Source organism: Aethalodelphis obliquidens, unplaced genomic scaffold, assembly GCF_003676395.1.
Source record: "Aethalodelphis obliquidens isolate GAN/ISIS:26980383/991018 unplaced genomic scaffold, ASM367639v1 scaffold18, whole genome shotgun sequence".
NCBI classification, from domain to species: domain Eukaryota; kingdom Metazoa; phylum Chordata; class Mammalia; order Artiodactyla; family Delphinidae; genus Aethalodelphis; species Aethalodelphis obliquidens.
This window is the reverse complement of record NW_020837962.1, coordinates 6,105,454-6,128,769: the sequence shown is the minus strand read 5'-3', so window position 1 is coordinate 6,128,769 and position 23,316 is coordinate 6,105,454. Positions and strand designations below refer to the sequence as shown.

The 23,316-nt window shown below is 46.2% G+C and overlaps 1 long non-coding RNA gene and 1 pseudogene across 1 annotated transcript; both read left to right on the top strand.

The window, feature by feature from the left end:
• The first annotated feature begins 2,357 nt into the window (after positions 1–2,357).
• LOC113626211 (uncharacterized) lies at positions 2,358–8,027 on the top strand. The gene is made up of 2 exons (XR_003435091.1): positions 2,358–2,719; positions 7,650–8,027. It is a non-coding gene; the product is annotated as an uncharacterized LOC113626211 (long non-coding RNA).
• A 3,010-nt stretch (positions 8,028–11,037) lies between these two features.
• LOC113626599 (barrier-to-autointegration factor pseudogene) lies at positions 11,038–13,805 on the top strand (annotated as a pseudogene).
• The last annotated feature ends 9,511 nt before the right edge of the window (positions 13,806–23,316 follow it).

Below are 23,316 nucleotides of genomic sequence, written 5' to 3'. Positions count from 1 at the left end.
TGCGGGGCCTGGGGCCGACGGGAGCGGCGGCGGCGCGGGCGGGCGACGGGCCGGCCGCGCTCCAGGCGCTGCGGCCTCCGCCTCCTCGGCGTCGTCGTTGGGACTCCGGCAGCGGACGCGGCGCCCGCCGGCTCGACTCGGCTCGCTCTCAAAATGGCGGCGGCGTGAAGTGTCACATCCGCATGGGGGGCCCGAGAGCGAGCGAGCAAGCGAGGAGAGCGGGCGGGCGGCGCAGGGAGCAGGCGGGCAGGCGCCGAGCCGGAGGGCGGAGCGGGAGCGGGAAGGCGGTGCGGGGAGGCGGAGCAGGGAGCGCCCCGCCCACCGCCGCCGCCGCCACCGCCTCCTGGGTCCGCCCGCCTGCCCGCCCGCGGCCCGCAGCGCCGCGCCCCCCGTGCCCCTCGCCCAGCCCGCCTCGGCCTCTCGCCGGGTGCCCGTCCTCGGTGCCCGCCCGGAGCCTCGCGGCCGGGCCCGGGGGCGCTCCGATGTGGGCGACTGGGTGCCCCAGCCCTAGAGGGCGAGTGGCCCGGCAAATGCCCCATCCCGGGCATTTGGTCACCCAGAAAGCCCCTGCGGCCGCCAGTGGTAGGGGCAGAAACCCTGCCCGCAGACGGGTGACCTCGGGCCGGTAGCTGATATCGCCCGTGGACTCCGGAGAAGAAGGCCCGGATCGGAGCGAGCGGCCAGCGCGGATCAGCACTTGCTGGCACTGTTATTTACCCCCTTTAATAAATCTGTAATTTATTCACCCAGTACCTCGCGTACGAGAACTTCTTTTCTCACTATAGCCCAAACCAGAAAACAGGTTTTGGTCCCTCAAAACCAACCCAAATAGCTCTTCCTTTGGCATTAATTTATCCCCTTCATATCAGCCCAGTCTGGCTAAGCTCCTTCACCCAGGGCCTCCCTCATTCCCGATCCTTGAGAGACCGGTGATTGGGGTCTCAACTTTTTGATAAGAACCAAGGCAATGTGGATAAAGAAGAGAATGGAAGAAAAGAATACACATCTCTACATAGGTGCACCTCTAAGTGACCGTCTCAAGGGAGAATATAATTTTGCCCCCAAATGACCAAGAAATTGTGATTCGTATCCCACTTTCTATCTCCCTATCTCCCGTCCCTGCATTTTTCTCCAGTTTTCTCCACTTTATTCACTGTCCGTCTCCCCGTCCAGAAAAGAATGTTTTGTGCACTGTGGTATCCCAGATGCCTGGGACATAGCAAGTACTCAATACGTATTTGTTGAATGAATGTATGATTCAAGTGTGACTATGATTCCGCTCCCTTCCACCCCCCCCCCCCAGCATTTCATACACTTAAATGTTTCCCCCCAGTGAATTTCTTGCTGGACCAAAGCAGTGAGCAGACAAGAGGGAAGGAGCTACTTCACCAGGAATCAATCCCAGCCCCTGGGTCACCCCCAGATTCTGAAGAGGTGTTGTTATTCACACAGATTCTCACAAATGCTAATGAACAGTTCTCAGATGCAAAAGAATCCTTCTCTCCAGCTCTCTAGAGACTTGGGGGAGGGCAGAAAGGACTGCTCTGGCAAAGGAAGGGGTGGCAGGGAGTGATAAAGGTGCCTATCGGGTTCCACACTGGCCAACCTTATCTTCATCACTAGGTTCAAAACCAACCAGGGAATTAAAAAGAATAAGAGTAAAAAGAATACCTCGCACGATGGATAAATTAAATGTTGTACACCCAATACAATAAAATACTGTTTGGCAATGAAGAATGGATGAGGCTTGAAAACACTGTGCTGAGTAAAAGAAGCCAGACAGAAAAGATCTTATAGTGTATGATTCCAATTACATGAAATGTCCAGAACAGGAAAATCAACCTATAGAGATGTGAGATAGATTAAGGACTGGACGGTTAAGGGTTTGGGAGTGACTGCTAGTAAGTACAGGATTTCTTTTGGGGGTGATGAAAATATCCTAAATCTGATTCTGGTGATGGTTGCACAACTCGGCGTATATACTAAAAACTATTGAACTGTGCACTTTAAATGGGTAAATTACGTGGTATGTGTCAGATCTCAATACAATTAATTTGTTTTGTTTTGCTTTTTTATAAATTATTAATTTATTTAATTTTGGCTGCATTGGGTCTTCATTGTTGTGCGCAGGCTTTCTCTAGTTGTGGCCAGTGGGGGGCTACTCTTCATTGCGGTGCGCAGGGTTCTCATTGCGGTGGCTTCTCTTGTTGCGGAGCACAGGCTGTAGGCGCACGGGCTTCAGTACTTGTGGCACGCAGGCTCAGCAGTTGTGGTGCGCAGGCCCTGGAGCTCAGGTTCAGTAGTTGTGGTGCACGGGCTTAGTTGCTCTGTGGCATATGGGATCTTCCCGGACCAGGGCTCAAACCCGTGTCCCCTGCATTGGCAGGCGGATTCTTAACCACTGCGCCACCAGGGAAGTCGCCAACTAATTCTTTTCAAAAGATGAGAATGAGTGAGGAAGACCAGAGTGGAAGCTGTTCATACTCTAGATGAGAGTTGGAGATGGACTGGGGGTGGGGTTGGGGGTGGAGATGGAGCAAACGGGTTAGTATGTAGGCAGGTCAAATTGCTGAGAGCCTGGAACTGAGTGGGAGGGAAGAGAGAAGAATCAAGCATCGCTCTCAGATTTCTGGCTTGAGCAACTGGGTGAATGATGGTGCCAGTTACTAACATGGGGGAGAAGTCTGGGGGCGGCACAGGTTTGGAAGTAAAATTAAGAGTAAGTTTCTTTTGGCTTCATTTTGGGGAGTTTGTTGTTTTTATTTGTATTTTTGCTTTTTTTGGACTGTATTATATTTGAGATGCCTGTTAGACATTATCCATACAGAGGTGGTAAGGAGTTAGTTCAACAGGAGTCTGGGCTAGAGGTAAAGATGTGTGGAGATGGTATGAGAGCCTGGAGGCCACCTAGGGAGGTGGGGATAGAGCAGATTTGGGCCATAGTCAGAGGCTGATACAAAGAGGGACCAGCAAAGCAGACTGTCTCAAGTATAGGCCCCTCACCCATCCACCCAGTCACTCCATCCTGGGACCTGGTTTACTTTTTCATAGTACTTACCAGCATTTTCTTTCTCTTTCATTTAGTTTCTTTTCTTTTTCTTTCTTTCTCTTTCTCCCTCTCTCTCTTTCTTTCTCTCTCTCAGTGCAGCTTGTGGGATCTCAGTTCCCGGACTAGGGATCAAACCTCGGCCCTCGGCAGTGAAAGTCCCCGGTCCTAACCACTGGACCACATTTTGAATAACTGTTTACATAGCATAGTATGCAGAGTTCTACAAGGGACTTTCAACCTAGATCCTACTCCTACGATTGCATTCTCTTACGCTGATGAAATTAAGGTTAGTAATCAGTCGAGTTTAAGTAGAGAGACCATCTGGTTTGGCCCAACCTAATCATATTGGTCTTCTAATAGCAGAGTTTTCTCTGGTGGCAGAAGAGGAAGGCAGAGATGTGACAGATGAGAGGAGGTTCTCTGGTATTGGGATGTAGGGAGCCACGTGGAAGGATCTGAGAGTAGCCCCTACAGGCTAAGGGGGCATTCCCAGCCACCAGCCTGAAAACGGGGGCCTTGAAACTAAATTCTGCCAGTCTGAATGAGGTAGCCCTTCCCTGGAGCTGTCAGAGAGCCCACCCCTTGGCTTTGGCCTGGTGAAGCCCAAGAGGAGAGCCCATTGGAGCTGGCCTGGTCTTCTGATCTACAAAACTATGAGATCATACATGGGTGCTGTTTTCCACCTCTAAGTTTGTGATAACTTATTACACAGCAATAAAAAATGAACATGCATAACTAATGTGTCCCCTCCTACAAGCATCTTGATGAGAGAAACTGTCTTTCTCACAGTTCTGTCCTCAGCACCTAGCACAGTGCCTGGCACATAGCAGATGCTCAGTAAAGGTTGAATGAATGCTTTCACCTCAGCTGATGCTAACTGCTTGCTAGGAGCTAGGGGCTGTCTGGGATATAAAGGTAGAAAAGAGTGCCTGCGTGCTTTAAAGGCTTCTCAGATGGATTTTCATAGGGATTCAATAACAGCACTTATTTTCTCTTTTCCTGCCTTGCCCATCTTTCAAGGAGGAGTGGATGACAGGTGGAGAAGTTATTCCTAGGCCACCATGGCTACTAGAAAAGCAAGACCAGGAATCCCCTGGTGGTCCAGTGGTTGTGACTCCGTGCTTTCACTGCCGAAGGCCCAGGGTTCAATCCCTGGTGGGGGAAGTAGGATCCCCCAAGCCAGGTGACCAGAAAAAAGGGCAAGACCAGTGCACTTTGAGGCCTACCAAGAAGGCCCAGACTCAATTATTCCAGAGGGTTGTGCTAGCCTGTTTTCTTCTTCCCCTGGTGGAATTATAAAACCCATTTGCGGGCTTCCCTGGTGGCGCAGTGGTTAAGAATCCGCCTGCCAATGCAGTGGACATGGGTTCGAGCCCTGGTCCGGGAAGATCCCACATGCCCCGGAGCAAATAAGCCCGCGCAACACAACTACAGAGCCTGCGCTCTAGAGCCCGCGAGCCACAACTACTGAAGCCTGCGCGCCTAGAGCCCATGCTTTGCAACAAGAGAAGCCACCGCAATGAGAAGCCTGCGCACCGCAACGAAGAGTAGTCCCCGCTCGACGCAACTAAAGAAAGCCTGTGTGCAGCAACAAAGACCCAATGCTGCCAAAATTAATTAATTAATTGAAAAAAAAAACAACCATTTGCACACAGAAGGGGTACTTGGGGAAGAACTCTGCAGAAGTGTATCAGCTGCGTAATGCCTACTTCCTGGGAGGTTTAATGCCAAGATGCCTCAAAGGATCTGTTAGAGAACTCCAAAGGGCAAGAGGATTTAGGGCACTATTTCTTTTTTATATAAATTTATTTATTTATTTGTTTATTTTTGGCTGCATTGGGTCTTTGTTGCTTTGCGCAGGCTTCTCATTGTGGTGGCTTCTCTTGTTGCAGAGCATGGGCTCTAGACACGCGGACTTCAGTAGTTGTGGCTCACAGGCCCTAGAGCACAGGCTCAGTAGTTGTGGTGCATGGGCCTAGTTGCTCCGTGGCATGTGGGATACTCCCGCACCAGGGCTCGAACCCGTGTCCCCTGCATTGGCAGGCAGACTCTCAACCACTTCACCACCAGGGAAGCCCCTAGGGCACTATTTCTGATCACTGCTAATTTTTAGAAATTTCACAACCCCTGCCCTGGTTCCAAAACCAGTGACCAGAGGAAGAGACAGAAAACTGGGGAGACAAGAACCGCTGGACCATCTGCCTTGTCATTAGGTAGAGCCAAGTAGGGAGGGGCGCCACCCTATCATTACTCTCTGAGCAAAACATATTTTGCTGCTCCCAGGGCCCATGCCATGACTCGGCATAAACAGCCGGTTCGTTTTTCTTCTTGAGACCCAAAATATTTATCTACCTGGAAGCTATGTTTTGGTCAGGGTCTAAAACAACTTAATGGAAATAGGAATCAGAGGCACTTTTCTTCCAGTATAACTAAGTTATAATCCATACCTGGAAAGACAACCTAACCCCCAAACCACAAGGTTAGTGAGGATGTGGGCTTAGAGATAAGGCATTTGGCCAAGGTCATGCCGCTGTAAACAGTTTGGGAGGGTAAGAGGCTTTAGGATGCAAACCAGATGATCTGGGTTCCATAGAGGGGTCCTGCAAACTCGTACTTGGGAAATTGACTTAACCTCTTTGAACTCAACATTCTTATCAGGGAAATGGGGAGGGCAGTTTCTACCTAAAGTGGCTGTTAAGGAACTACTTTCCCATCCAGAAATTGTGAGATGGTTCTTGTAAGAGAGAGAATGAGATGAGACCCCAGGCCTTCCCCATTCCTGACCCACCATTGTTTCACTCAAAACGATTCCTAGGGCTTCCCTGGTGGCGCAGTGGTTGAGAGTCCACCTGCCGATGCAGGGGACACGGGTTCGTGCCCCGATCCGGGAAGATCCCACATGCCCGGAGCGGCTGGGCCCGTGAGCCATGGCCGCTGAGCCTGCGCGTCCGGAGCCTGTGCTCCACAATGGGAGAGGCCACAATAGTGAGAAGCCCGTGTACCGCAAAAAAAAACGATTCCTAGGCTGAGCACCCACTACGTGCCATGGACAGGGACGGGGCTGCCTGAGGTTAAACAAATGGCAAAAATGACCACAGGGGTGGCTAATTAGGTCAAGTGGCCAACATTCTTCTGGGCTGTGAGCCGGCAAAACCTTAATGTCCTTAAAGCAAGGTCTTTTCTAGAATGACTGCTTATGGTTAGCCAGGTGTGCTGTAGATACTGGGGTCTTGTATACTTTTTTAAAAAACAGCTCAGGGACTTCCCTGGTAGCTCAGTGGTTAAGAATCCGCCTGCCAATGCAGGGGACACGGGTTCGAGCTCTGGTCCGAGAAGATCCTACATGCCGCAGAGCAACTAAGCCCATGTGCCACAACTACTGAGCCTGTGTGCCACAAATACTGAAACCCAAGCGCCTAGAGCCCGTGCTCCACAACAAAGAGAAGCCACTGCAGTGAGAAGCCCGCACACCACAACAAAGAGTAGCCCCAGCTCGCTGCAACTAGAGAAAGCCCACGTGCAGCAATGAAGACCCAACACAGCCAAAAATAAATAAACACATAAATTTAAAGGGCAATGAACTCTATATTTGGCTAATATCAGGCTAGAAGTTTGTCACATAGTGCACATTCTTGACAGAATTTTCTTAGCACGAATTGTAAACCAAATAATAAGCACTCCTCAAAGAGCCAGGTAACATGCTTTATGTTGAGTATCTGAATCCCCACAACCAGGTAAGAACAGTAGTAATTTCTCGTGTTTACTGAGCGCTTCCTTGTGGCAGGCACGGGGCCAAGGGTGTACAGCAACTCATTTGTTTAATCCTCTCAACTGCCCTGTGATCTAAAACTGTCATGCACCCCTCTTTACAGGGGAGGATACCAAGGCACAAAGAGGGCAGGTGCGCAAAGTCTCAGAGGTAATAAAAACAAGGGAAGGGTTTCTTAATATAGGTTAAGCACAGACTTAGCAGACGAGTGACCCAGCTATGTACCCAACAGAATGGAAAACAGGTTCTCAAAAGCTTGTACACAAATGTTCATAACAGCACAAAGCACAATAGGTAAAAGGTGGAAACAACCCAGATGTCTATGGACAGATGAATAGGTTAACCAAAGGTGGTATATCCTACAATGGAATTTTACACAGCCACTAAAAAGGAAGCGCTGATACCTGCTACGAAACGAATAAACCTTGAAAACATTAACACTGAGTTAAAGAAGCCAGCCACAAAAGGCCACATGTTGTATGATTCCATTCATACGAAATATGCAGAATGGTCAAACTCAGACACAGAAGACAGATTAGTGGTTGCCAGGGGCTGGTTATGGGGGTAGAGAGAGTGGCTACTTAATGGATACAGGGTTTTGGGGAGTGGGGTAATGAAAATATTCCAGAAATAGTGGTGATGATTGCATAACATGGTGAATGGATGACATGTCATCAATGGTAAATTTTATTTTCTGTACTTTACTATAATAAAAAGAATAACAAGGTAAAGATTTGAGCCAGAGTATCCTCTCATCCCATAGCATATGCCTCTAACCACTATGCCATGCTTTACATTCTGTTAGAAGGTATTATTGTTCTCATTTTACAGATGGGGAAACTGAGGCATGGCGAGGAGATGGTGAAAATGGGATTCACACTTAGCTCTGCCTGTCTCAGAAGTCGAGCCTAAGAGCTGCCTCCCAAGGACAGGGAGCTCCTGGCTTTGGATGGGTTCAGCCATTTAGGGCTCTCCTGTGCACTGTAGGATGTTTAGCTGCATCCCTGGTCTACCCACTGGATTCCTATAGCAACTGTGACAAACAAAAATGCTTCCAGAACTGGCACTGGGTTGTTCAATGACTCAACTTACTTTTCTATTAATAAGCCTAAAAATAAACTGCTGACTTGGAAAATTATTTTCAAAGACATTTGAAAATGAGGGTGGAGAATATCTATGTGTTAAAAGTAAAATTCATTTAACCTCACACTTAGTCATTCATTCATTCTTTCAACAAATATTGGCCAAACACCTTTCCTGGCCCGCATACTCAAGGTCTGGATGGATGAAGAAAAAAAGAAATCTTGCTTTAAGGCAGTAATCTGGGTCCCCTGGCTGATGAGGCTGGCTCATCCTTCCAGCTGGAAATGCCCTTTCTCAGAACCCCTCTCTCCCATCTCTTAGGACTCTTAGACACAGAGCACAGCTAAGCTACGGGGCTCTACGGCCGGTCAGGAAGTAGTTCTTTCCTTCCATAGCCCTTGCTCAGGAAATATTTTTGATTGAATCAACGAATACACGTGCTGGCAATAGGCAGATTTCTTGCACCACTGTTAGGAGTGCAGTAACTGTTGCAAGCAGCAACTGGATTTCATCTGCCAGATGGGAACTCAGGGAATTTAAATTAATTAAAATAATGGCATTTGATATCAAGGTTGATAGGGAAAGAGTCTCAGGTTCTGAGGGCAACAAACCAGCTTGAGAACACCAAGGTCCCTTTCGTGTTAAAGAAAATTACACACAAAAAAGGGACAACGTTTATTAAGCATTTACTACATGCCAGGTACCCTGGTGAGTGTTCTACCTCTATTTTTTCTTTAAATAGTCCAGAACCTCCAAAGACTTAATACAGAAAGATATCCTATATTAATAACTACCATATTTCTTTAGAAAGTAGTTTTTATTCACAAATAATCTCTGCTCCTCCCTGGCATGTCTACCAAAGTAAAGCAGAAAGGGAATTCTTTTTTTTAAATAAATTTATTATTTATTTATTTTTGGCTGCGTTGGGTCTTTGTTGCTGCATGCGGGCTTTCTCTAGTTGCGGTGAGTGGGGGCTACTCTTTGTTGCAGTGCAGGGCTTCTCACTGCGGTGGCTTCTCTTGTTGCAGAGCACGGCTCTAGGCACGTGGGCTTCTGTAGTTGTGGCACACGGGCTCAGCAGTTGTGGCTTGCGGGCTCTAGAGCACAGGCTCAGTAGTTCTGGCGCACGGGCTTAGTTGCTCTGTGGCATGTGAGATCTTCCCGGACCAGGGCTCGAATTGTGTCCCCTGCATTGGCAGGCGGATTCTTAACCATACGCCACCAGGGAAGCCCCTGGGAATTCTTGTCTATACTTCAAGTATCTACATTTTGAGAGAGCCTTTTGAATTTCTTTAAACATCAACAATAGTATTTTTAAGTGGCAAAGAACCATGTGCTTCAGGATTTGGTGTTACTGAGATATTTTTTCTCACAATAAGAAAAATCAAGGCCTAGAGAAAAAGTGACCTTTTACCCGAGTCCTAATTTAACCACTTTGTACTTGTTTTTTATTTATTATTATTCAGAGGTTAATTCTGCTATTGACTTGAAGTAACTTCCCAAGAAAATGAGTGCAAGAGGGCAGTGGTAAAATACAGTTAAGACAGAATTAAATTCTTAGATACCCTAAGAGTAGAAATTCAAAAGAAGATGGCAGAGAAAACAAATCTTCAATTAATAAATCTACATGATTGCTATAGCCCTGCTTCAAATGTTGCATTTAATTAACTGGGCCAAATTTAAATTGAACTGCCCTGATTCTCTAGGAGAATGACTGTCATTCCGGAGTCGTGTTTTTTTTTTTTTTTTTAATCAAACGATGCCACAAACATATCTGGAACACCTACTAAGTTGGTCATTACCCTAAACATAGGAGCCATTTATGTTAGATCATTTCTGTTGTTACTTATCGACTCTGATTTGCTTTATCAATTGAAAAACAAGTATGTTTGTATCTCTATTACATTCAAGGCATGGAAGAGGGTGGAAAGTGGTTTGGGCTTTTTCGGTTTCACTTGAACTTATGATGTTACCTGGCTTGTTTCATTTCGCCTTCATGTAACAACTTGACTTTTGTGTGTTTAGCCACAATACTGTGCACAAGAAAATTAACAGTGGTTTCCTTGGAGGAAGTGGGGGGATTCTGTGTCTACTTTTGACTTTACTTTTCCACAGGAATTAGTAAACTATGGTCCGTGGACCAAATATGGAAGCACTTGTTTGTAAACATAACTTTTATTGCAGGGGGTAAAGTAGAGGAGGGATAAATTGGGAGATTGGGATGGACATATACATACTACTGTATATAAAATAGATAACTAGTAAAGACCTACTGTATAGCACAGGGAACTCTACTCAATACTCTGTAATGGCCTATTAGGGAAAAGAATCTAAAAAAGAGTGGATATATGTATATGTGTAACTGATTCACTTTGCTGTCACCTGAAACTAACACAACATTGTAGATCAACTGTATGCCAATAATTTTTTTTTAATTTTGCATATTAAAAAAAATAAGTTTTATTGGAACACAGCATTCATTCATGTATGTATTGTCTATGGCTGCTTTCACCCTATAAAGGCAGGATTAGAAGCTGCAATAAAGACCAGAGGTCATATGGCCTGCAAAGCCAAAAGTACTTACTATCCGGCCCTTAATGGAAAGTGTGTCAATTCCTGCTGTACTGTTTGAATTTTTTTTGAATCATGTGCATATAATACTGTAATAATAACATTTGGAGGAAATACACATCAAAACTATATAGCATTCGAGCAGAGCTACAGGGAACCTCTGAGATGAGAAGGCTGAGACCCCAGGGCTCAGGAGCGGGTCGGTGGTAGGGAGTCCAGGTGGCCCTTATCTGAGACTTCCACCCTTGTACCATTTTTCTTGGTTGTTTCATCTGGTACGATGGGTTCCCAGGTTCAGCCAGAGCTGGTGCCATGGAACACCTCCTCTTGTCCCCTTTCTCCCCCAGGGTCACCAGAACTTCTCTAGCACGTTCTGATCCACATTATACAAGTCACCCCAAAGCAGTTTCTCCGCGCATGTCCCAGGAGCTTCAGCATCTCCATCCCAGGAAAGGCTTGTTAAACATCCTGCCTGGGACTTCCCTGACAGTCCAGTGGTTAAGACTCTCCACTTCTACTGCAGGGGGCGCGGGTTCAATCCCTGGTTGGGGACGTAAGGTCCCTCATGCCTCTCAGTGCGGCCAAAAATACATCCTGTACCAGGAAGACTCTTTCAAGTAGGTTTAGGGTGAGACTGGGGCTGGGCATTTTTCCGTGCCCCACCGGCAGTGCTGACTCACACCCTTGGCAGCCTGTTGTGCTTTGCTGGTGTCCAGCATCCCCACCCTCACCCCACGGTGGACAAAGCCCAGTCTTACAGTTACAACAGCTCTGATGTGGTGGGCACTCACGTGCCAGGCTCCTGAGTGCCAGGCTCCATCCTGAGTGCTTCTCATGCATTCATTTACATGTCCTGACAACCCCAGCAGCGGAGCCATGCTTGTAGTTGTCCAGTGTGTGTATCGTACAAAGCGTGGGGCAGCAGATCAGTGTCGGGAAGGGGCAGGGAGAAGGAGGAGTCAACTACGGGGCTGGGGGGATGTGGAAGAATTTTTAAGGTGTTCATTTTGATAGTGGGGGAGGGGGATACATGACCCTATGCATCTGCAAAACTGATAGAACCTCACCAAGAGTGAACTTTATTGGGGCTTCCCTGGTGGTGCAGTGGTTAAGAATCTGCCTGCCAATGCAGGGGACACAGGTTCGAGGCCTGGTCCGGGAAGATACCACATGCTGCGGAGCAGCTAAGCCCTATGCGCCACAACTACTGAGCCTGTGAGCCACAACTACTGAGCCCATGTGCTACAACTACTGAAGCCTGCACGCCTAGAGTCCGTGCTCTGCAACAAGAGAAGCCCACGCACTGCAACGAATCTCTGCAACTAGAGAAAGCCCGCGCGCAGCAACAAAGACCCAAAGCAGCCAAAAATAAATAAAATAAATTTATAAAAAAAGAAAAAAGAGGGCTTCCCTGGTGGCGCAGTGGTTGAGAGTCCGCCTGCTGATGCAGGGGACGCGGGTTCGTGCCCCGGTCTGGGAGGATCCCGCATGCCGCGGAGCGGCTGGGCCCGTGAGCCATGGCCGCTGGGCCTGCGCGTCCGGAGCCTGTGCTCTGCAACGGGAGAGGCCACAACAGTGAGAGGCCCGCTTACCGCAAAATTAAAAAAAAAAAAAGAGTGAACTTTATTGTAAACAAATTTTTTAAAAAATCAAGCGGGATATTGGGGGATCCTAGGACGGAATGCAGACAGTAACAAGTGAATCTATATCGCAAGTGTTCGACATAACCTCATTGAAGGGGGTGGGAGAAAACAGGAGCTGACACATGACTTTGGAAAATGGTATTTTTAATGGAAAATATAAAGCTAAAATCAAAGCACTGGGGACTTCCCTGGTGGCACAGTGGTTAAGAATCCGCCTGCCAATGCAGGGGACACGGGTTTGAGCCCTGGTCCGGGAAGATCCCACATGCTGTGAAGCAGCTAAGCCCGTGCACCACAACTACTGAGCCCACGTGCCTCAACTAACTGAGCCCACATGCCACAACTACTGGAGCCTGTGCACCTAGAGCCCATGCTCCGCAATGAAGAGTAACCCCCGCTCGCCACAACTAGAGAAAGTTCGCACACAGCAACAAAGACCCAATGCAGCCAAAACTAATAAATAAATAAATAAATAAATAAATAAATTAATTAATTAAAGCACTCTACGTTAAAAAAAACAAAACAAAACACTGGGCTGAAATCCAGGCTAAGAACCCCTGGCCAAATTTGCTTCTGGCAACAAAGGCTCCCCTGCCCTGGGATGAGACGGGTGTCTGTCAAGAGAGGCACTTCTTAATTCGAGCAAAGGGTCTGTGTAGGCTAGTCCTGGCCCTGCCTGTGATTGGGAGCTATTACCCCATTTTACAGATGAGGAGGCCAAGACAGGAGGTTAACTGGCCCAAGAACTAGTCCAATAAAGTGTCATTTCACCTCTGGAAACAACTCAAAATGTCCATCAACTGATGAATGGATAAATAAAAGTGGCATATCCTACCATGGAATATTATTCAGCCATTAAAAGGAATTACACACTGACACACGCTATCTTAATGAACCTTGAAAACAATATGTTGAGTGAAAGAAGCCAGACACAAAAGGCCACATATTGTCTGATTCCATTTATACGAAATGTCCAGAATAGGTCACTCCATAGAGACAGAAAGCAGATTAGTGGTTGCCAGCAGCTGTGGGGACAGGGAACAGGGACTGTTAGTGGGTATGGGATTTGGGGGGAGAAATGAAAATGTCCAAAATCGGCCATGGTGGTGGCCACACAACTCTCTAAATACACTACAAACACCTGAATTAATTATACACCTAGGAGAGTTGTATAGTATGTGAATTCTATCTCACTAAAGCTGTTGTTACTTCAGCAAAACAAAACAAGACACTCATGGGTTGAGGGATCGGCGGGAGAAGCCGTTACGGGAACCGGAGCTACAGGATTCCCCGATTAAGCCTGATCAAGACGACAACCTCCCAAAAGCACAGAGACTTCATGGCAGAGCCCGTGGGGGAAAAGCCAGCCGGAAGCCTGGCCGGGATTGGCGAAGTCCTGGGCAAGAAGCTGGAGGAAAGGGACTTTGACAAGGCCTATGTGGTCCTTGGTCAGTTTCTGGTGCTAAAGAAAGATGAAGATCTTTTCCGGGAATGGCCGAAGGACACGTGCGGCGCCAACGCCAAACAGTCGCGGGATTGCTTCGGTTGCCTTCGAGAGTGGTGCGACCTGTTCTTGTGATGCTCTCTGGGGAGCCCCCGACCCCGAGCCCCAGCACTAAGTCTCCAGAGTTTGCAGCCAAGTGAGGACTCCTCCCCCGTCCTCTACAAAGGAAAAGATTGCTGTTGTCATGCGCAGCTCCCATGTACTCCAGGGTCTTTGGGGAGTTCTCTCCCCTCACCTTTCAACGTTTTTGGAATTCTTTCCCTTGCATGCATCTCCCTTCGCCTTTCCCTGCCAGTTTTGTGACAGCAGTTACCAGCTTTTCTGAGTGATTCCTGGCCCTGTCCTCACCCGCCCCCTGCTCCCACCTCGGGTCTGTTTTACGCCATTTGGTCCTCTTTCTGGCAGAAGAGTCACTGTCCTCGTAAAGTTTTTTTAAATCAATAAAGTCAGTGGCCTTCCAAAAAAAAAAAACTAAAACAGATTCCCACTCTGGCAGCCTCAGCACCGCTCCATAGGAGGTCTTAAGAGTCACACCAGGTTGCCCTCGCCCAGGCAGGCCTGTCAATATTTCAAAACCCACATCCAAGAAATTCCTCAATTAGTACTCTGCCACTGAACTAATACAAATAGCCATTGTTTTGCCTGATCCACTCCATGCCAGCTACTTTCCTTATTTTAACTCCACTTTTTACACCAGCCGGGTAAGGATGTATCCCACGCTCCCATATTTTCTGAGCGGGTTGTGTTCCTGAAGACTTGGCGACATTTAAAGCTAATCATTCAGTGGCTTCCCTGGTGGCACAGTGGTTAAGAATCCGCTTGCCAGTGCAGGGGACACAGGTCCGAGCCCTGGCCCGGGAAGATCCCACATGCCGCAGAGCAGCTAAGCGCATGCGCCACAACTACTGAGCCTGCGCTCTAGAGCCCGCGAGCCACAACTACTGAACCTATGTGCCACAACTACTGAAGCCCACAAGCCTAGAGCCCGTGCAACAAGAGAAGCCATTGCAGTGAGAAGCCTGCGCACCGCAACAAAGCATAGCCCCCTCTCGCCGTAACTAGAGAAAGCCCTCACGTAGCAACAGGAGCCCAACACAGCAATCAATCAATAAATAAATTTAAATTAAAAAAAATAAGGCTAATCATTCAAGACTACCCTTGATAATGGAGGATGGGTATTTCTGTTTACCTACTCACATGGGGTTGTCCTAGTTGTCTAGACACATATGGGTGCTTCAGGCCTCTTGGTCCTTTGTGCCTGGAGATTATTGGAGCCTTAAATTAATATGGGGGGGGGTGTCTAAGGAATTTGTATTATTTCACATTCAGACAAAAACTGGGACTTGACTCCTATTTTTATGGCATTGATTCAAATTTGCACTGAAAATGAAACCCTAGATGGTGATCTTCTTATGGAGAGGTTGGCAGCTTGTCCAAAGTCACACAGCAAATAAGTGACAGGATTCTAAGTCTGTCTACACTCTGAAGCTGGGGCTCTACTGCCCTCCAATTATCCTGGTTGTTTAAAAATCCCACCCGTGCAGGGGACATGGGTTTGTGCCCTGGTCCGGGAAGATCCCACATGCCGCGGAGCGGCTGGACCCGTGAGCCATGGCCGCTGAGCCTGAGCGTCCGGAGTCTGTGCTCCGCAACGGGAGAGGCCACAACAGTGAGAGGCCTACGTATCGCAAAAAAAAAAAAGAAAGAAAAAAAAAGAAAAAATCCCACCCTCTGAGTTTAAAGTGGATAGCACTGATGGGATCCAGTTGGGCAAGGAAAGTGTTGCAATAGCTACACTCAAAGGGACATGGTATTCCTTTTTCAAAGTATTTGGTCTAGGGTGGAATCATTAAAGCTTTAGATTCATTAAAAACTTAAGTTTCTAAAACCTATAACAGTCTGGATTTGAATAAAAGCTTTTGGCTTCCACGGAATTGTTTGCTCTTGTTGGTTTTTCCTTTGAGCATCTGTGTGTGATGGGGCAGGACCCAGCCAGACTATGTGAGCTCCATGCCCTTACCTCCCTGAATCTGCTCCTGCAGGTACTGAAAGTGGAGAATCATGCCTACCTGTCCACCTCACTGAGCTATAGTCAAGTTCAAAAGGGATAAAGCAGGGGTTGGCAAACTATAGCCCGTGGGCCACATTTGTCTGGTCTACTTCCTGTTTTTGCATAGCCCAAGAACTAAGAATGTTTTTTACATTTTTTTCAATGGTTGGAAAAAAAAATCAGTGAATAGTATTTCGTGGCATGTGAAAATTATGAAGGTTCACACTTCAGTATCCATTAATAAGGTTTATTGGAATACAGACACACCCATTCATTTATTGTCTGTGGCTCTTATAATGGCAGAATGAAGTAGTTGGGACAGACTGCTAGCCCCAGGGGATAAAGGATGCTCTAGGTAGAATAGCACTTGTCAGGACTTCCCTGGTGGGGCAGTGGTTAAGAATCCACCCACCAATGCAGGGGAATCGGGTTCAAGCCCTGGTCCGGGAAGATCCCACATGCTGCGGAGCAACTAAGTCCATGCACCACAACTACTGAGCCTACACTCTAGAGCCTGCGAGCCACAACTACTGAGCCCGTGTGCTGCAACTACTGAAGCCCGTGCGCCTGGAGCCTGTGCTCTGCAGCAAGAGAAACCACAGCAATGAGAAGCCTGTGCACCACAAGGAAGAGTGGCCCTTGCTCTCTGCCACTAGAGAAAGTCTGCGCACAGCAACAAAGACCCAACGCAGCCAAAAAAATAAAAATAAAAAATAACACTTGCCATATAAATATCAGCTACTATTTATTCTTCTTTATTAACCATGTTCCTAACACGCCAATCTTTTATTTTTTTTAACATCTTTATTGGAGTATAATTGCTTTACAATGGTGTGTTAGTTTCTGCTTTATAACCGATCTTTTTTTTTTAACCTGTATTTTAAATTAGTTTTATTTGTAAGCATGCATTTTCTTCTAGAAGATATTTTTTAAAATATCTATTGTTGGGAGTCCCCTGGCAGTCCAGTGGTTAGGACCCTGTACTTTCACTGTCGAGGATGCGGGTTCAATCCCTGGTTGGGGAACTAAGATCTCACAAGCTGAGCAGTGTGGCCAAATTAAAAAAATAAAAAATCTATTTTTGTTAACCTAACAAAGGACAAATATGACATAGACAAAGGTTGGAGATCTTTCATGTGGAAAAGAATACTTTTTGATAAAAACAAAGTAAGCTTGTAATTATTAATTTGGTCATAAAACCAGATAACAAATAGTGAACAAACAGAAGATGCTCAACCTAGTTGTTAACAAAGAAATCCAACTTTAAAACAAGATACTTTTCACCCAGCAAATAGGCCGTAGTTAAAAATTAAAAAGATGAATACCCAGTGATGGAGAAGATACAGGAAAATGGACTTATACTGCACGTGGGATGTTGCCCTGAAATATAAATTTTAAGTGTTTTACTCTTTTCAATTTGAAATTTCTTTAAATTTAAAAAATATATAGATTTGAAACAAAAAAAGACATAAAATATTTTCCATTATTTGTTCAACAAATATTTCCTGAGCAACTAATGAGTGCCAGGCCATGGGAAAGAATTTACATTTGATGTGATTGGAACAGGGAGGCCATTGAAGTGTTTTAAACAGGGAATAGCATGATCAGAATTACACTTTTAAAAATATCTCTGGCTGCTGGATGGAGATTGGCCCTGGAGCAGGGAGACCAGTTAACAGGCTTTGGCAATTATCATCAACAGAGATGATGAAGGCATATAAAGTAAGATATAAAAGTTACAGAAGGGTACCCTCTGCCCAGCATTGCCCTCGCCTCCCCGTCACACCCTTTAGTATAAATTCTCTCCAACCTTTCATCACAATGCTTGGGACATTCTAGGCCAGCTGTAGGATAATACGAGCCACATATGCAATTTTAAAATTTCTATGAGTCACATTTCAAAAAGTTCAAAATCAGTTCCTCAAAAAGTTAAACAGTTACCATATGACCCAACCATTCGACTAGATATACATCCAAGAGAACTGGAAACGTAGGTCCACACAAAAACTTGTACAGGGACTTCCCTGCTGGTCCACTGGTTAAGACTCTGCGCTTCCACTGCAGGGGGCGCGGGTTCCAATCCCTGGTTGGGGAACTAAGACCCCACACGCCCCAAGTGCAGCCGAAAAATAAATTAAAAAAAAAAAGTCTGCCTCCTCCATCAGAATGGAATGTGTGCTCAGTAGGGTAGTAACTGCCCTTATCTCCTTCAAGTTAGAATCCACAGGAAAAGACTCAAATATCGACTAAAGGAACAAACCTATTCGTTTGTAGGTTTCTCGGAGCCGGGATTTCAGTGGCAGCTGTGGGAACTAGCAGAGCTTTGTAGCCGCCCCACCTACTAAGGTGAAGCCCCGCACCTTTCTCCAATGTTCCAACCTCACAATCGGCACACAACCCTCTCCCTGTCTGTGGGGTTCCGAAGGTTGAATTCTCTGTGCAGGTAAAGCAAGGAAGGGCATCCAATGTACGGGGAAACACAAAAACCATGCAAAAGAAAGCCGAAGACGGTGTTTAAATGTGGGCCTGAACGTCAATTACAAAGGGATGGGAGTAAGGGCTGCGAGCTTCAGATGAAACCAAGGGAGGAAAGGGATCTTACAAGTTTATGGAGCTAGAACAAATGCTCAGTATTTTCATGTTCACTTACATGACTTCAGCTCTGGACTGGTGTGATTCTGGATTTGAAGTTGTTTTTTGTTTGTTTGTTTTGTTTTTTTGAAGGGGGGAAATGTTATGACATTTCTAAATACAACAGTCAATTCAGCTGTATTCAATAAGGTAATCTTGTTCCTTCCTTGGAAGATAATAGGTAACAAAAGTGATTTAAGGGATTTTTCAAGGGTAATTAGGACTGCACTTGGGCATCTGTGCCCATCTTGGAGCCTGGGGGAGGAGCCCTTTCAACCATTATTCTGGTTAGACTGATAAGCTCCCCTTTTGCTCTCCACCCTAACCCTAACCTCTGTCCCCCATACCCATCCTTCCACTAGCTGTTCAAAGACCCAACCCCATTTTGGTTGATTCAGTCAACTTCCAAAGGAACAACGCCAAAAGCAAGAGAATGAAACACAGGCTCAACTGCAAAGGAAAAGGTCAAAGGCTTATTTGCAAATCACACGCTCACATACCTAAAACCCCCCCGGAGAAGAAACCAACCAGCTATGGAAGGCAATTCAAGATTTCTATAAGTTGGCCCATGGCAAGATCTACCTCCCTGAAATCAACAGCTTTCTTACAAACCGACAATCAAGTTGGAAAACATGATTCTAAAAAACATACCTTGTTTTTGTCTTGTGCCCCTCCAGGCATCCAGAAACCACCTGCAGCGTAAGCTGGTGCCAGGGGTGTTAGGGGTACGTTGCCTCAGGAATTGGGGGACATATGCCCCTTTGGTCCTCCAGCTATACTCAGGCTTCCGTTTCCTTTTCTGAGGCGGCCTTGACTTTGACGGCATGGCGAATCCCAAGAAAGTAAGTTCTCTGGGAGCATGAAGAGCGTCTTGTGCTTGGGAGGCCCAGCAGTGAAGGGAAAGAGATCTGGTCCTACCCTTCTCAGCCTCCAGCCTATTGAAGGCTCCCTCCCACCACCACCCCTTCCCCACCCCTAGCTCTTCCGAAGGCTGGGTATGGAATCCTTGCTCATTTGCATAGCTTAAAGGTTTACGCAAGGTGTGGTTCCAGGACAAAAGAAGGACTACTCTAAAGTAATTTTGAAGCCTCTACCTTGTATTGAAGTACATGCAAAACTCCCTCATATTTGGACTTTCATTCAAATATTCGCTATGACATTTTGCCAGCTAGACAGATATAGATAGGTAGATAAGAGGATAGAATCCATTTAATAATGGTCCAAATCAGTGTCTACCATTTAAACACTATGCATTTCACAAATGAACTTATCTACTAAACAGAAACAGACTCACAGACATAGAGAAGAGACCTTTGGTTGCCAAGGGGGAGGGGGGTGAGACAGGGATGGACTGGGAGTATGGGATTAGCAGATGCAAACTATTATATATATGGATAGAATGGATAAACAACAAGGTCCTACTGTATAGCACAGGGAATAGCACAGGGAATTCAATAGCCTGTGCTAAACCATAATGGAAAATAGTATGAAAAAGAGTGTATATATATGTATAACTGAGTCATTTTGCTGTACGGTAGAAATTAACACAACACTGTGCATCAACTATACTTAAATAAAATAAATTTAAAAAACCCACAACACTGTGCATTTCATCTCACCCATTCTTTCCCTGAAGACTTAGCCCTTCGTGGGTCCCAGAGTTAGCTTCTGCTGGGTACCTTTGGGGCTACAGAATCAAGCCCACTTTAGATAATATCCCCATAACCTTAACACATTATTTCATTGTTTAATTACGTTACAGTACAGGTTCCTTCCATAGTTAAAGGAAACATAATTTTATATAACAGGGCTTCCCTGGTGATGCAGTGGTTAAGAATCTGTCTGCCAATGCAGGGGACATGGGTTCAAGCCCTGGTCTGGGAAGATCCCACATGCCATGGAGCAACTAAGCCCGTGCTCCACTATTACTGAGCCTGCACTCTAGAGCCCACGAGCCACAACTACTGAGCCTGTGTGCTGCAACTACTGAATCCTGTGTGCCTAGAGCCTGTGCTCCGCAACAAGAGAAGCCACCACAATGAGAAGCCCGCTCACTGCAACAAAGAGTAGCCCCTGTTCGCCGCAACTAGAGAAAGCCCATGCGCAGCAACAGACCCAACACAGCCAAAAATAAATAAATACATTTATTTTTTTTAAATAGAGTTTGCAACAATACTACAACTATAATTGTTGCAGGCAAAAATCATTAAAAAAGTAATAATTTTATATAACATGATTGCATGCCATACATACTGTACGATATTGACGCATACTTCACAAAGCTCCCGTTAACGAGTTCATGAATGTGAAATAATCAGGTAAATTTAAAAGCTTTATATTTTGCAGAAATCCTTACTAGGTTGTCATACAGGTGTTTGGGAACGGCCAAACTGTGTGTTTCTGTTTAAAGGCACCTTAATTAATATATACTGTTGTGTCATGTACGTTGAATGCAGGGCCAGCAGCGCTACAGTTTGTGCCTGATGGAGCTTTTCTAACACATGCGTTTTCTCCTTAAAGTACGTCACACCTTCTTGCACTTAGGAACATAGACAGCACCTCAGCACAACGCTTGGGGGCCGCTTTAAACAGTATAATCCACAAAAAGTGCAAATGCGCAAAAAACATGGCACTAAATAGACCACGAAAGGACACTGGTGCTCTGTATCAGAGCCGAAACAAAAGTCAGGGTGTTGGTCGCCTTGTTTGACTTCAGCTGGGAATGTGCTTGTCGGGAGACTCAGATATTTGTCAAAGACTTCGGAAGTACTGTGAGTGTGCATTTAGGGGTTACAAACATATTTTAGTGAGTAAGTGAATTCACAAATACAGAATCCATGAATGATGAGGATAGGCTATTTTATAACTCAATGAAAAAGTCTTAAGAAAATAGAGTGTAGGCTCTTGCCATCAGAAAATTTGCTACCCACTACATTTTTTAAAAATTATTTAATTATTTATTTATTTTTGGTTGTGTTGGGTCTTCGTTGCTGCGCAGGCTTTCTCTAGTTGCAGCGAGCAGGGGATACTCTCTGTTGCAGTGAGCGGGCTTCTCATTGCAGTGGCTTCTCTTGTTGTGGAGCACGGGCTCTAGACGCGCAGGCTTCAGTACTTGTGGCACTTGGGCTCAGTAGTGGTGGCTTGCAGGCCCTAGAGCACAGGCTCAGTAGTTGTAGCGCAGAGGCTTAGTTGCTCTGCGGCATGTGGAATCTTCCCGGACCAGGGCTTGAACCCACGTCCCCTGGATTGGCAGGGGGATTCTTAACCACTGCGCCACCAGGGAAGTCCCCCACTGCATTTTCATGACTACGCTTAACTGGTTGCCAGCACTGTTCTTAAATCTCTCTGTGTCTCTCCTTTTCTCCCTCTGCAGAGTATACAGTCTGTCTCCATTCACACCACAGACAAATATTGAGTGCCTCCTGAATGCCAAGGCACCGCCCTATGAAATCAATGACAGAAATCTAGGAAATTAACAACAGGCTCTTTGTACAACTTCTCTACAAAATTGTAGTAGATTTTTTTCTTAAATAGAAAGAATATGGACACATGGTAAAAAATCAAAATGCTAATAGTCTAGAAAGGCATTGAAAGAAAAGCAAAAGCTTCCGCTCTGATCCCGAGGTTCTTACACTGGTTACCTGAGCTGGCTTGATAGTAGGACTCCCTGACATGCCTCAATTTCTTCATATGGGACCCGTCATGGTATTTAATTCGGAGGCTTGATCCACGTTTGCCTGTACATGAGAAGTCTGTCTTCTTTCCCTCAATAAATAGTTATTGAGCACCTGTTATAGCTCAGGTGCTGTTGCAGGTACTGGGGCTATAGCAGAGATCAAAAAAGACATATACACACACAAATCCCCCCCCCGAGGAGCTTACACTCTAGAGCGAGGGGGGCAAAATGAAACAAAACAAGTCTATCAAGTTATTAAGTCTATTAAAACATAACAGGTACTATGGAGAAAAAGAAAGGAAATTAGGGGACTAGGGGGTTTGTGGAGGGGGGTAGAGCATTAGAGGGAGTGGCAGCTTTAACCAGAGCGGCTAGGAACGCTAGGAGGTGACTTCACAAAGGGAGTTAGCCAGGAGGCTTTGGGGAGAATAGCAAGTGCATAGGCCCTGAGGCAGGTCTGGGCAAGGTTTACTGGACAAAAACAGCACAAGGAGGCACAGTGGGTGAGTGGAGAGAGCTAGGAGAAGAGTACATGAGAGCCAAGAAGTAGGGAGTGGGTGTGCTGGCTGCCGGGGGTCAGGACCGTGGCTATTACTCTGGGTGACACGGGGTACCAACAAAGAAATTTTGAGCATGGAAGTGACATTGTCTGGGCCCCTTCAGACAGCATGAATGATTTCTGCTGAGTCCTTTCAGAGGTTTGCATGTGTAGATAAACCAACACACAGGGCTGCCTTCACGGCTGTACAGCGTGTATGGTTGCACATAGGCTGGTGCCCAGAAGGCCTCCACACTGGTTGCCAGCTTGAAACCCTTCATAATTTTTTTTTTTTTACATCTTTATTGGAGTATAATTGCTTTATAATGTTGTGTTAGTTTCTGCTGTATAACAAAGTGAATCAGCTATATGTATACATATATCCCCATATCCCCTCCCTCTTGCGTCTCCCTCCCACCCTCCCTATCCCACCCCTCTAGGTGGTCACAAAGCACGGAGCTGATCTCCCTGTGCTATGCGGCTGCTTCCCACTAGCTATCTATTTTACGTTTGGTAGTGTATATATGTCCATGCCATTCTCTCACTTTGTCACAGCTTACCCTTCCCCCCTTTGTAATTTTTGAACAATAGGCCTGGCCTGCCCCTCACTGGTCTGAGGGCCCCCCCGGAGGCCAGGACAGTACCTGTTTGTGTTTATAGCCAGTGCCTAGCACAATGCCTGATGTGAAGGGTGGCCTCAGCAAAGGTTGTCGGTTAATAATACTAGGGACTAAATTCCCACACTTTCATGCATACGTTTGCTCCTCCCACAAGCACTGATTGAGCACCTAGTATATACAGG